This window comes from Triticum aestivum, chromosome 7D (genome assembly GCF_018294505.1).
Source record: "Triticum aestivum cultivar Chinese Spring chromosome 7D, IWGSC CS RefSeq v2.1, whole genome shotgun sequence".
NCBI lineage: Eukaryota > Viridiplantae > Streptophyta > Magnoliopsida > Poales > Poaceae > Triticum > Triticum aestivum.
Genome location: NC_057814.1, coordinates 370,286,769 through 370,293,261, shown reverse-complemented (window position 1 = coordinate 370,293,261; position 6,493 = coordinate 370,286,769). Strand labels below are relative to the sequence as shown.

The following is a 6,493-nucleotide window of genomic DNA, read 5'->3' as shown; positions in this document are numbered from 1 at the left end:
CAAGTATGCAAAGCTCCAGCAATCCTTCTAAGGATTGGAGTAAGCATCTCGGAGTTGGAATGAACGCTTTGATGAGATGATCAAAGATTTTGGGTTTATACAAGGTTCATGAGAAACTTGTATTTCCAAAGAAGTGAGTGGGAGCACTATAGAATTTTAGATGAGTATATGTTGTTAACATATTGTTGATCAGAAATGATGTAGAATTTCTGGAAAGCATCCAGGGTTATTTGAAAAGTGTTTTTTTAATGGAAAACCTGGATTAAGCTACTTGAACATTGAGCATCAAGATCTATAAGGATAGATCAAAAACGCTTAATAGTACTTTCAAATGAATACATATCGTGACAAGATTTTGAAGGAGTTCAAAATAGATCAGCAAAGAAGGAGTTCTTGGCTATGTTACAAGGTGTGAGTATTGAGTAAGACTCAAGACCTGACCACGGCAGAAGAGAGAGAAAGGACGAAGGTCGTCCCCTATGCTTTAGACGTAGGCTCTACAGTATGCTATGCTGTGTACCGCACCTGAAGTGTGCCTTGCCATGAGTTAGTCAAGGGGTACAATAGTGATCCGGGAATGGATCACATGACAGCGGTCGAACTTATTGTGATGCCCCGTTACGTCCGACAGAGTCAGGCGTAACGGAAGCTGTCACTTCAGAGTTGCGCTAGGATCAGTGAAGGAGAACAGTATCATGTACAAGACGGTGCAGCTGCCATGAGTAGGCAAGCTTTTATTACATTGACACCTCAAGTGTCGACTAAGCCTAAGCGACCATGACGATAGATCGTCATCCACTTCTAGTTACGTGCCTTCTAAACCAACCATGGAGGGCATCTACTCTTCATAGCCTTGATTGTCGACTTCCTCATAAACATACTCCACTTCCGAATAACCGAAGTCATTAAGATGACCAGATTCATCATAAGTACCATTCTCTATCACCTCAGAGTTCTCATAACTCTCTTGTTCTGAAAAACAACATAAGTGCAGCTGAGCACATATAAAATACGTACTCCGCAAGTCGCCGGGAAAAGTGGATGCAAGAGTCTTTAAAGAGGAATAACTTTACCGGCCACGGCTACAACCACCGAGCCATTAGCTCAAAATACTTTGTAGGTAAAAATATTTTCCCTTAACCCATTTTGTTGAAAACCAAATTTTATTTATAAAATCTACTGGCGACAGAGCGACGTGGGATCTTACATCCTGTGTCAGAGGAAAACCCACACGACGCACTTCCAAACCCGGAAGCTGGGAGTGATATCACATTTACTCTGATCAGAGGTGTACTGCTTTGCCCATAGCATCACTTGGTCCAAGTCGTCCATGCGCTACCCGTGCGCACGACTAGACCAAGGAACCAGAACCTTTAACCAGCCCGTACACTACCTCTGCTTTTCCACCTTGCCTTACTAAAGGCCCGCGGGTCGAGACCCCTGACCGGCGGTCCCGCCCTAGGGTGACTGTACCTACCCGGCTACAGCCACCTTCTCACCCATGCAGAGGCAGCTACTTGGCATGGGTAGTCGGTTCAGCCCGTCCCATTCCAGGTCTATGGTCAGTACGATTTGCGCCGCTTTTGAAGTAAGCGCCAGTTGGTTGTGTCCTAATGTGATACCCTATGTAGAGGAGCCCGCCATCCAAGCCGACCCTACCCTGGGTTGCCTTCACCAACATGAGCTCCCCTACCCACCAAATATTTATTTATAATGTAACCCTACCCGGGTCACAACTACTTAATACAGATGCTTCACCTGATCTGGTCCAATTGCCAAATCAGTGGATCCACCTGATCCAAATTTCATTTTATTTATGAAAAATATTTATTTTAAAATCTTATGCAAAATTTTGGAAATGACCCATAGCCCGGAAAACATTTATCAAGACATGGTCAAGGAGATGACGACTTGCCGGATAGTGCTTCGACCAACTCGGAACCACCGGGCGTGGCTCCTACGGATCCGAGATCGGCTCCTGATAATTATTTCACAACCATGTTTATATTTCCTAATTTAAAATCTAAAGATCCAGCAACACGGCCATGTTGGGCAAGCCATAATTAATTAACTAGGTTGTGATACGTCCTAGTGTTTCATTGAGAGATAAAATGCATCAAACCATCCAAATCAGAGTAGCATGCACGTATGCCATCCAGTCTAGAGAGTAAAAAAATGATAAGTAAAAAGGAAACAGTAGCCTGCACTACTAGTACTTTACTCGTTGAACCCAGCTCGTTCCTCTCCTCGTCTTCTCTGCTATCCCAAGAACAGAACCAGCCACCCACCTCTCTCTCTCCCCAAGAACAGAGCATGGCCGCCGCCGCCTCGATCTGCCCCGTCCGGGCATCTCCGGCGACACGGTGGACACCTACAGATTCTCCTCGTCTCCCTCTACCATTTCCCCCTATTTATTTTATCCGCCGCCGCCAAAAACGTCGCCACCACTCAATCCTAGCGCCGCCTAATTCAGGTCCGGTGGGCTTGCCACCGGCTGCAGCGGCAACGACATCTCCATGCCTACATCCTCCCCCAGTGCAGCCACACGCACGAGGCGTGCAGCCACGGGCGTCGGGCGTGTGCGGCTTCACCGGCGCTGCTCGGTCGCATGGCTCTGCTGCTAACGGTGTGGACTAGCCACATCCTACTGCTACTACTGGTAAGTACTAATTCTGATTCCTTCTCCATAAGTGTTCCAAATTTCACATCGAGTGCCTGCTAGATGTCAACGTGGGTGTGCATATAGTGTTCATTTTATCTCAGGCCCTACTATTGCCCACTCAGCCATATTGCCTTCTTTCTCTTTGTTTATCTCAAGGCCATGAAATTAATCAAGATTTAATCTATGGCGTGGTCATGGTATTGCTACTGATTAGATCTAAATGCTGTTCCTAACTAGTGCTACTCATCCTTGAACACCATATAGAAGCAAATAGTGGCAGTGAAACTCCAAAATTAATTACTTGTGAGTAGATTATAAACATCAATCACTCAATTTTTGCTACAGATTGGCAGGGATTAATAATTAGAACAAGGTAGTATACACAGGAAGATTGATCTTTTGGATACACACATACATGTCTTAGCAAGTTACTAGTACTTAGGATTTGATTCTTGGCATGTTAGATCTAGTACAAGCCATAGATGTCATTCACAGAAACTTTTACAAGCTTTTGCAATTGATCTAATTAGTTTTGATTAACTTGGGTGTTTACGCAAACATTTTGTTCTTTTTACAGCAAGATAAATAGATCAAGGTGAATAGATGCTCATGGACTGATTCAAACCGAGGTGAAGATAGACAAGAAGTCAAGCAAGAAGGGCTAACACAACAAGGTACTTGATTAGTACCTGATGGCGCATGCAACCCAAAGGGCTTCACCGCAGTGAAGGACAGCAGTGTGGCAGAAGGTGAAAAGGCAAGTGGTGGTGGTACTCCAGTGTATGTGTGTGTGTGAGGTGGAATGGACCACAGTGAAAGGAATGGCTCCTATTTATAGTGGGGTTAGTAGCTATGTCGGTTTGGAGAGGCATTACATCTGGCATGCATGCGTGGTTAGGCTTGCATGCATGCCTCCACTTGTGTCTCTTGTAGGCTGTACTAGGGACAAGTGTAATTTGCTTGACTGGCCATTAGTTGGCATTTACTTTATGTGGAAAAAAATGAGACCAAGATCTGATTATAAATTTGTAGAATACATGGAGGTTTGGAAAATATTTTGTTGTGCATGGTCAAATGCTATTTGCTATAATAAAAATTAAATGTCAGGTGTTTCCATTATTTTAATTAATGTTTGGGCAACGCCGTTGAAATTATTGTTATCTAACTTTGACGGTTCTTACATCCTATCCCCCTTAGAGAAAATTTCGTCCTTGAAATTTGTTGAGTCGCACCTCGAAAAGGTTAGGATATTTTTCTCGGAGGTCATCTTCTTTTTCCCAAGTTGCTTCTCGCACCGGATGATTTCCCCATTGCACCTTGCAATATTTAATTGTTTTACTCCTATGTTTCTTTTCATCGATGTCCAGAATACGACTAGGATGCTCCTCATACGTTAGGTCCTTTTGGAGGGTTAATTCTTCCTCCGAGACTCTCTCAAATGGTGGCTTTACACTCTTGCGTAATTGGGAAACATGAAATACGTCATGAACCCCTTGTAGGTGCGTTGGCAATTCTAATTTGTACGCCACCGTCCCTCTTCTTTTTAAGATCCGATAGGGACCAATATATCGCGGGCTTAGTTTTCCTTGTACTCCAAAGCGCTTGACACCTTTAATTGGTGAGACTCTTAAATAAACAAAGTCTCCGGGTTGATATTGTATATCACGTCGTCTCTTGTCCGCATAACTCTTTTGCCGGCTTTGCGCCGTCTTGAGCCGCTCTCTAATTATGCGAACTTTTTCCTCGGTCTCTTGGACCAAGTCGGGTGCTAAGAGTTTCTTTTCTCCGGTTTCCACCCAACATATTGGGGTTCGGCATCTTCGACCGTATAAGGCCTCAAATGGGGACATACCAATACTAGCTTGGTAGCTATTGTTATAAGCGAACTCTGCTAAGGGCAAGTGCTTGCTCCATGAGTCACCAAAATCTAGCACACAAGCCCTTAGCATGTCCTCTATGATTTGATTCACCCTCTCGACTTGACCGCTAGTCTGGGGGTGGTAAGCGGTACTAAAATCCAATTTTGTTCCTAATGCTTCTTGTAATTTTTCCCAGAACTTGGATGTAAACATAGATCCACGATCTGACACTATTCTAGAAGGTGTCCCATGTAGAGCTACTATCCTGTGGATATATAGCTCAGCCAATTTTTCTCTGGAACAACCCGGGGCTAAAGGGATAAAATGGGCAGATTTAGTGAGTCGGTCAACTATGACCCATATGATCTCCTCTCGTTTTCTTGTTTTGGGCAGTCCGGTGATAAAGTCCATGTGGATTTCCTCCCATTTCCATTGCGGAATTTGGAGAGGTTGCAACAATCCTGGTGGTCGCTGGTGTTCTGCCTTTACTCTCTTACAAGTGTCACACTCATCCACATACTGAGCAATTTCTCTTTTCATATTTCTCCACCAAAATGTACCTTTGACATCCCGGTACATTTTTGTGCTACCAGGGTGTATGGTGTACGGAGTGTTGTGTGCCTCCTGGAGTATTATTTGCTTAATATCAAGGATATTTGGCACACATAACCGGGTTTTATACCAAAGTGAACCGTCTTCTGCTATTCGGAACTCTGATGGTTGACCTTCTTGTATTCTGCGTTTTTCCTCACAAATGAACTCATCTTTGGTTTGGTTTTCCTTGATTTCGTCCAACAAATTGGGTCTGATTGTTAATGTGGTTAGGATTTTCTCAACCGGTTTATGTATGAATTCACTTCCCATCATTCCCAGCTCATGTATCAGATGCTTATCATAGGTTGGGATCTGCCACCACATTACCTTTTCCTGGGTGGTAGTTGATACTAAGGTCATAATCCTTAATGAGTTCTAACCATCGTCTTTGTCTCATATTCAACTCCTTTTGCGTGAAGATATACTTGAGCCTTTTATGGTCCGTGTATAGTTCACAACGGTTTCCATAAAGGTAGTGCCTCCACATCTTTAGCGCAAATACCATGGCAGCTAACTCGAGGCCATGGGTGGGGTAGTTTTGTTCATGGGGCTTTAACTGTCGAGAGGCATAGGCTATGGCTCTCCCATCTTGCATTAGCACACATCCCAAACCAACTCTAGAGGCATCGCAATATACTGTGAATGCTTTGCCTGGTTCGGGTAGAGCCAATACAGGAGCGGTTGTGAGCCGTTTCTTTAACTCCTGAAAACTTTGCTCACACTTGTCATTCCAGTCAAATGGAACTCCCTTCCTTAGTAATTTGGTCATAGGGGCTGCTTTCTGGGAGAAGCCTTCTATGAACCTTCGATAATATCCAGCTAAACCAAGGAAGCTACGAATCTCTGTTACGATGGTTGGGGATTTCCATGCCAACACTGCATCCACTTTAGCAGGATCTACGGCTATCCCTTTCCCTGATATAATGTGTCCTAAGAAGGACACTTCTTCTAGCCAAAATTCACACTTTTTGAATTTGGCATAGAGTTGTTTTTCTCTCAAGGTCTGTAGCACTATCCGGAGGTGTTCAGCATGTTCCTCAATACTTCGAGAGTATATGAGGATGTCATCGATGAACACTACCACAAACTTATCTAAATAGGGCATGAGGACTAGGTTCATCAGGTTCATGAAAACTGCTGGTGCATTTGTGAGCCCGAAGGGAACAACCATGAATTCATGGTGACCATATCGGGTTATGAAAGCAGTCTTAGGTATATCTTCTTCCTTTACTTTTAGTTGGTGGTACCCTGACCGGAGATCTATTTTTGAGAACACGGTGGCTCCTTTCAATTGGTCAAATAGATCATCTATCTGGGGTAGTGGGTACTTATTCTTAATTGTCGCCTCATTCAAGGCTCGATAATCCACACATAGCCT

General features: G+C 43.9%; 1 long non-coding RNA gene across 1 annotated transcript; it reads left to right on the top strand.

Moving 5' to 3' along the window:
* Positions 1-1,989: 1,989 nt before the first annotated feature.
* On the top strand, positions 1,990-3,768 carry LOC123168960 (uncharacterized). Its single transcript, XR_006484577.1, has 2 exons — positions 1,990-2,659; positions 3,240-3,768. It is a non-coding gene; the product is annotated as an uncharacterized lncRNA (long non-coding RNA).
* Positions 3,769-6,493: the final 2,725 nt, after the last annotated feature.